This window comes from Pterocles gutturalis, unplaced genomic scaffold (assembly GCF_000699245.1).
Source record: "Pterocles gutturalis isolate BGI_N339 unplaced genomic scaffold, ASM69924v1 scaffold18222, whole genome shotgun sequence".
NCBI lineage: Eukaryota > Metazoa > Chordata > Aves > Pterocliformes > Pteroclidae > Pterocles > Pterocles gutturalis.
In genome coordinates this window covers 8,931-17,860 of record NW_010110613.1, presented here as the reverse complement: position 1 = coordinate 17,860, position 8,930 = coordinate 8,931, and positions in this window count along the sequence as shown.

The following is an 8,930-nucleotide window of genomic DNA, read 5'->3' as shown; positions in this document are numbered from 1 at the left end:
GAGTTCCTTTTTCCTGTTCCTGTCTTACTGCTCCCCAAGCCTTAGGCCTCTGTTTCTGTTACAGCACTCTGTCTTGGACATTTATTTTAGGTATAATATTTTTTTTTTTGCATCCTAAATACTGAAGTTGTTCAGCACACTGCAAGGAGATCCCAGGCAGAAAAAAAATATTTGTAAAAATGTTAACTTCTGTTTAGCTGGGTCGTGAAACTGGGTGAAGGAGCTGATTGGGGAGGGACATTTTTGTCTATCCTCATCACTATCATTGACCTGTTCTTTCCATATCTACAGCTCGTGAGCTCTGTAGATCACCCAGTGACTTGCTTCTAAGGAGCCAGGCTAGATGTCATACTTCTCAGCTGGGTTTCCTTCCTGAGGCCTTATGGGAGCTCCAGACTGGGGCTCAGATTGCAGAATTGCCAAGGAAGTGGGCTAACAAAAAGGACACCACAGTTGCCTGGTTAGTCACTAGGTGAAGTTGGGACCACAATTTATAGGCAAGGTGAAAATGTGTCCTACTACAGGAAGGACCAAAGTAGAGGACTCATTCCTGTATTAAAGCAAGATAACAACCGTGAATATAGAGATTTTTGTTTTCCAAACCTCTGTAGACCCTAAATCAATCCTACTAAGCAGACAGTAAATATTGTAAGATCTGATTAGTGTCTAGGCCGAGGGCTTTATAACCCTGCAAAGCTTCAGGACCCACCTCTGTAGGCAGGAAGGATAGGTTTTTTGTCTTTGTCCTGAATTACAGTGTACAGTTGCTAGAGAATGACTGACAGCTTAGAAAAATCAAACCATCAATTTTTTGTACATGTGTATGTGAGTCTGTGCATGCATTTCAACTCATAACATTTAAGAAAATTCAAAAGCAAATTGAGCACCATGTTGATCAGGTCATATGCTGATTTTATTCAAGCAAAATTCCTGTTTGGTTCAAAAAAATTGCAAAAGGATGGCAAAGTCCTGTCCCTAATCATCACAACAGCATACATGGTGCTGTAGCAATTTATGTTCCTGGCTGGTCCATGTGCAAAACTCTTATATATCCTTTATTTTTTTTGCCAGGGTCTGAGTCCTGAGAAAACCAAGGTTGGCAAACGAGTAAAACTAAAACTAATTTTCAAATGCTTTGTTTTAAAGCAATTTATTAATATTTAGGGGCAAAACTAGCTTTAGCCTGTTAATGCAGATCTAGGTCTGCTGAAGATTTTCACCAGGCTTGACTCTAAGCACATCAGTCATACTTTAGATATAAACATGTCTGCCAAATTACAGAAAGTAAAATACGTGTATTTGTCCTTGCAGGACGAGGGCTTTCAAACATGGGTGAAAGTTCACAAGTTGTTTTGTCACTGAATTGGTTTACAGGAGTTTATGAAACACCTTTGAGTACCCAAATGAATTAATTTACAGCATGTGTTAATTGTCGGAAACTTTGCCCTTTACACAGGGCTGTAAGACCTCAAAAACATCTTAAACCAACTGGGTAAACAGCGTAAAAAAGGATCCAAAATATTGCTGCTGCACGCCATTCTTCAGTCATTTTTAAGCTCATTATTATTTCTTATTTATAAACCCCTGGAAATAGGTGTTTCTAATAGATCTTCTGATAGATTCTGAACCAGAATGACACAAATGGCACACTGTAACTAGGCAGGGGGAGGGGGAATGAATCTGATGTTCTGCCAAAGCTCATTAAAACGGGTTGTGCACTCCAGTGCACAGTGCTCGTGACTGGTAACAGAGGAGCATACTACTAGCTTGATAGGGAGGAGAATAGGAAATTATTTTTCTAAAAACCAAGGGAAATATTGGACAAGAATGAAAAGGTTAAAAGAAGTGTGAGTCTTCTTTTCAAGGACTGAGATGCTGCTGTTCCTGACCATATGTTGGTAAGCCAAAATGCCACTGTACTTTGCCATTTATTAGAAGGGCAAAGTTTTACTGCTCAGTGGTGCCAAGGCCAGAGTCAGTGTCTGTACTGCCTAACCTGACTGGCATTTATTTGGCAAGGTGCACAAATTTCTTGGCAGATCTGGTGGTTCCACTTGCTAATCATGTACTATACATTCCTGTGCATTTATGTTTGACAGTATAAAAAGATGTGTGCGGTGCCTGGAGCTGCCATTTCTTATTAAAGCTGATGCAGTTTTAGAAAGCACTTGACTTTGGGATAACTTTTGTGCATTCATACTCATCCTTGCTTTCTAATGGCCAATATTTCCTGAAGAATGCTCTTAATACGTGGGTAACACACATACTGCCTGCCACATCACCACTTGCTCCAGCAATGACAAACGAAACACAAATTGCTAGCTGGCAGCCTTGGCTTTGCTGTGTTTACTTTGGCCAGACAGAATGGCCACCCTGCATGTGGTAGCAGAAGAGAGGGGAAAAATATTGTTGAATGCAGCAACTCACCCATGAAGCTTATTCTGCAAACAAATGTTCTGTAGTTCACAGAAATGTAAAAAACAGTGAAGCAGGACCGTGTACAGCAAAATAGCCTTAGGTGCATTGAATATCCACTAAAAAAAAAGTAAATACTGTATTAAATACCAAGAAATAGTGATAAATCAGGGCAGATGTAAACTTAAAAGGAAGGGTTAGGGTAAGCTATTTAATGACCATTAAAAAAACTAGTGTAATGAATTTTTCTCTTAAAAAGGCAAGAATTTCCCTTTTGATGAGTCCCACATAAGAGGAAGCTTTGGAGAGTTTGAAGGTTAGTTCAGTCATAGCATGTCAGGGTAGGAGGCTAAATTTCAGTGTGTCTTCTATGCAGGTCTTGAGGGAGAACATAGATCTTTTAAGGCCTAACATTGTCTATTAAATGTGGCTTTCATAAACTTTGTCTTAGCCAGTATAAGGTATTATTATTCTGTAAATCCTGTTCCAAGCAAAATATCATTCCCATTTATATAGGGCAGGCGAGATGATTTGTCCCCACTCGGATAGTAAACGTTTGGTTGAGCTGAAGAACTGAGTTGAGCACTCTTGAGTGCTCGTTCAGTGTTCCCTCAGTAAATTATATTTCCCAGCAAACTAGGTTTGAGACTCCTTGTTTGAATGCTGTTCCCATATAATATGACAATATTGGGCCCATATTACATGAACAATATTAGCCCTGTTCATTAGTTATTGATTGGAGACAATAAAACTCCCTGGATCCAGGTCTGATTTCAGCTGTAATCCTATAAATCTAGTGGAACAACAAAGGTGATGATAACTTTTTCTCAGTAGGAATGGGGGAATCCAGACTGAACACCTGCCAGCTGCTCCTAATCCCAACCACGAACAAATGGTGTGGTAAACTTTTGTCAACCTCGGTATTTGAGACTTGCCTACCTGAGTAAACTCCTAGTATGCTTGGCTGCACCTCTGTCCCACCTGGGATTACACTTGCAACCTGCAAGTTTAATTGGCAGGTGAGTGAAGTCTGGACAAAGCCACCAAAATAAATCTTTCTCTCTGCTGAGGTCAGGAATAATTTTGACATCAAATTGAATAGTACTAGAAAAAGATTTTATCTGGTATATGTAACTCTGACTCTTTCTTTTGATCACAGGGCTCTGTTGAGCTCAGTTGTATGGCATGTCCCATTCAGAATCAAAGTGCTACTGCTATGGCCATCAGTTATTGTGACGAATTCCTGAGGTATATTCCAAGCTCTAGATTTCCTTGTTAGCTTTTGGTCCTATTTAGTGATTTTTGTTACAGTTCTGGGATTTGACATTTCATATTAATAAATGGTGTCTGTGAAAAAGTGGGCATTAATATCAGAGCAGGTAGGAGTTTCACTGACCCTGACATTTGATGAAGATCTCATCTAGCTACATAAATCAGCTTGGTTACTGGAAGACTTTGTGATGTGTTTATTTCTGAACAATAACACAATCCAAACAGATACATCAGTAAAGGGAAAGAAAGAAAACATATCAACAGGAGTCTGAACGGAAACCAAACACTGATGAGAATGAAACCTTATCTCAGGATGCAGGAGCTGGCATTCCCTGCTGCCAACAGCTTTCACAAACCAAAGAAGAGAGAAAAATGTTTTATAAAAATTATAAAGAAGTTGGGAGACCCCCTTAGATAGCTATCCACCTACATGTAGCTGTCACTGAAAAATCAAACAGCAGGAACAAAACCAATAAATGCTTATTCTTCAGTATGGTCAAGTGTCAGCCATGGGGCTCCAGTGAAATGAACGTGCACTGTCTTGTGTAAAAATATATATTAATCGCTTGGAGCTATACTATCAAAGAAAAACAGCTGAACAACAGAACAACAAAACAAAGAAGCTCTGAGGCCTTCCACTGCCTACAGCAATACGCAGTTGAAGATGAATACTCTGCTCATTTCCATTCTGAACTAAACTCCATCCTCAATGCCATCAATATCATCAGTGTCATTACTGCAACTGCAGCATGAGTTTGATGCAATAACTGTTAATTAGAACATTTTGCCCTCCTTCAATAACAGCCCTAGTGCTTCAGTTTCTAATGGAGTTTATCTTATTGTATTTTGATTTTGCTCAGAGCAGCCTTTCTGAATTCTAAATTCTAACTTACTGTAAGGTAAGTGAAAATACAGCAAAGGTTATAGAATACCCTTCATACTTTACCAGCTCATCTGCTTCACAACATTACACATCAGCAGCATAAACAGCCAACTCAATAATGAAGAATGCTGACATAAAAAATAGCACCCTACAATCACACACTCTAACTCCTCTCTCAGTGGTCAAGAAGGTGAACAAAATCAGGAATGTCAGATAAAAGCAAGGGAGTGCAAACCAGTTAAAACTCTTCACTTTCAGGGCAAGAACTATTAATCCTGAAAATATCATCAACTGTTCCATTTGTCTTGCACCACAATGATTGTCCTGTATACCTGTGATACTTTTGGATTAGTCTAAATCTAACTTTTTTTTCCTTGGCCTATGGGTATATTTAGCATGTTAGCTAACTTGCTGGTTTAAGTCTTTCCGTTGGTACATGAAACAGCAGTAAGTTAATTTGCGTTGTAGGAGCACAGGTTGCTGCATCATGACTCTACGCAGGGAGTAATGTACATCTGCCTATACTGACATTGCTGTGGTTCCTACCTCCTTTAGTTATCGAGTAGAAATAGGACAAGAAATGCACTTCTGTCTTTTCTTGTCTAGCTCTGTTTCATCTGCTCCTTTGTGTTTTCACAGTCCCCATCATAAACAGACCTGAGCTGCTCTGCTTCAGCAAAATGAAAAAAGAAAAACTCGGGGTGTCTTCTGAAAACCCAGCTCCTTCAGTCTGTTGCATGAACTAAGCACAAAAAGGTTGCAAAGATTTCCTGATAGTCCCACCAGTGTTCAGCTCCCTTTTCCTAATCTGTGGAGAAGACACTTGTCCACTAAGTCATGAACATGTAAACTGATGTTTACCTATAATTTTGGAAAGAGACAGCAGGTTTTATTGATCATTGCTATTGTAATCCTTGCTGCTACTGTGGGTGAGTTTCTGCTTCCTCACTCAAACAAATTATCCAAAGAGCTAACCTATCAACCAAGGAAGTTTTAATGTGTATGCTCACATATACATACATATATATATATATACAGACACACATTAGTGTGTATGTTAGAATCAGCTTTCTATGACGTTGCTCTGTTTCCTGCCTCTGGATTGGGTTATATGTTGAAGGAAAGCACATTCTGGTCAAATTTCATTTCAGAAAGCAGTGAGATATGTGGGTTTGCTGGAGTTTGGAAGTTAGATGGAACCTACATTTTTGAAACCGTGACATGTTATGCCTCATATTTGGTTCCAGTTTCTGCTTTCAGGTTTATCATAACCGGTAAGCTGGAATATAACTAGATCACGTACATCTGATCCAGCAGCTTGCATTCAAGCAAAACTTCCATTGACTCCTGCCGACTTAATGGAAGCTTCTTATTGCTACTGATGATGTGTTTGAGTTCCTACAAGTGTGAAGCTTTAGGTCCAAATGTGCTGAGAGGCTTAAAAATATCCATGAACTACTGATAATCAGTGTTGCTGAAATGTCAGAGAAATAACTCAGAAGTGTCATGATGCGGTTTCCTTATCACTGAAGTTATCCCTGAAATGGAAGAGAACTACAGGGGCTTTCATAATCTTTTTATAGCATCATTATGGCCTCATCCCTCTAGAACTTGATACTCTTGGCTCCCAGGAGTGGAACACAAGTGAAGTGAGCACGTAGGAAGTATCACACACTTGCACTCCTGAAATCTTTGGTTTTGAGGTTCAGTGCAAGTTTTGCCTGAGTGATTTGTGAGGTAGATGCTAGGAAGAAGGCTTTAGGATTTAGCCCTATATGTCTCTTTGGTGTGGACTCACAGGTATTTAAAACTCCATTATTGTTGTAGTAAAGCTGTGTAAGAATTTGCTGAAAACTGTCTCCCCCTTGATTCTTAATTTCTACAGGATATTCCTTATGATAAATATTAATAATTTGCAAGGACATGGATGAATGCATTTTTATAATTATCAAAAAACAGACATACCGCTTTAGTGTTTAAAATTAATTATAGTAGGGAAACTAGCATTCCATAAGGGAATTACAATACCTCATCAGAGTGAGTTGCCCAGAGAGGTTGTGGAGTCTCCTTCTCTGGAGACATTCAAAGCCCGCCTGGATGCGTTCTTGTGTGATCTGATCTAGGTGTCCCTGCTCCTGCAGGGGGATTGGACTAGATGATCTTTCGAGGTCCCTTCCAATCTCTAACATTCTGTGATTCTGTGAGTTCATTTTGCCTTTCAGTTTACCTTTGTTAAACTTTATTTACTGGTTTTGCATTTCACTTCCAAGCACTTAGTGAAATCTCAATTTTTGTAACTAAAGGACTTTATTCCTAAATGTTTGAATTGATGTGCATTTAATTTACATCACCATATATTTAAACCTCTTAGAGGCCTATAAATACAAATACTTAAGAGGAGAGTAAGAGTAATGAATTTTCAAAAAGTTCCTTCAGTTACAACATTCTTTCTGGTGTAAGAATGGAACATTAATATTTAAGGAACTGAGGTTGGTTTTCCCTCTGTAGATATCTCAGTTTACCATGTTACTGAAAGGCCAGGGTCCCTAAGAACTAGTGGCAGTTAGACATTGCTGATTTCAGGGCCAAAAAAACGTCCCATCACCTTCTCTGGTTCTCCTGTGTCCTACCATAAGGACCACATTCCACCCAAGAAATGTGTTTAGTTGGCCATGGAGTGTTACCTGCAACCTTTTTCATAGTGGGAATGATGATCAGATTGCATGTAATTGCAGAAGCCTGTGATAAATTGGAACCAGCTGTTTAGTTTCATGAGGTACCTCTCAGCATTTCACCTGTACTTTGCTGATTTCTCTGTTGCCATAGGGACTAATTCTAGCTTCCCAAATATGTAGCATTGAGACTGGTGTGGAGTTGATAGGTTACAGCTGAACTGGCAGTGAGCTGCCTAAGTGAGTTGGCAGTGGGAAGATCTTTGCCAACACCCATCTGCAAGAAACTCCAAGCTCATCTGGTGCATGAGAGAGCAGTAACAGAAACTAGGGATGGGAAAGACTCAAGCAAGGGTTGATGTGTACTGGAGAGCACCAGTGTAGGAGAATGCTCTCTCAGCATTATTATAATGTAGGAAAGTGGTACAAGAAAAGTCTAAAATATCATAGAAGAGGGTTCTGACATTTAACGTGGGGGAAACAGGAAGCCAGGAAATGGAGGAAGAGCTTGTACCACAGTTGCTCACATGACACCTGGTTTGACTGAAGATGTTTAGATGTTTTCCTTCTGTTTGTAGAGGTAAAGTGTTTTTCATTCTAATACTGCTGGCATACTTCTGTCTGGCTCTTTCAGAACACTGAGGAAAAATAATAAAGAAATTGCATAGCCTTTTGAGAATTCATAGGAATTTTTCCTTTTTCTTTGTGGTGATATGCTTTACTGCAAGGGGAGGAGACATCTCTTTCTTACATCACCAGGATGGGAGAACAGTCCATAATGCTTCTAAAGAATTCTTCCTTCATAAGATCATGGGAAAATCTGATCCTGGAGTAAAGTATTTTTTTCATTTGAAGCCCCACTGTACCCCATGCAGGCCACTGTGAAGGTCCTCAGACTTGTGAGTTTTCGGTTTAATGAGTAGTGAGGGACTCACAGCAGTTCCACAGCTATCATTAGTTCAGCTCCAAAATCTTTGGCTAAATCCTAAACCACTGCAGATCTAAGAAGTTGTTTAGGAACTGTAGCTCCCTGCACAATCTATTTGAGAGTCTCCAATGGGTTACTAATGCATAACAAAATGGGACACCATTTTAGGGGCACTTCTGCAAATACAAGCTCTCAGCTCTAATGCGTTCTGTTTTACAGTCTCCACCCAACCTCCCTAGTCTTTTAAATACTGGTTTGCTTCCATCAGCAAAAATAGCACTGAAAGTGGGCACCCTTGAATAGTCTCCCTCGAAAGTCAAAATTGAGATAGTATTGTGACATTAGTATGCATCCTTGCTCAGAACAGTGTAACTGATGCAATACATTTACAGCAAATTTTAAAATTTCCATCATAGTAAAGAGAAACTGCCATTCAATCCGGTTAAATGCTTTCTCAGCGTCAAAAGATGCTATTACCACAGGACTGGCATCATTTTTCATTTTAAAGAGGATATTAAATAAGCACAGCAAATTCTTGCAGGTAAGCCTACTGTACTAAACATAAAATAAAACCACGCATTGTTCAGGATGAATTATTTTAATGCTTATACTTTGAGTCAATTGGCCAATAACTTTGCCAATTTGTTAATACCTGCATTTAAGAATAAAATGGATCTGTGTAACCCATATTCCTATATGTTTTAGTCTGTTTCAATGTTGCCACAATCAGCACCCTGCACTCTGATAAGTATCTGCTAGT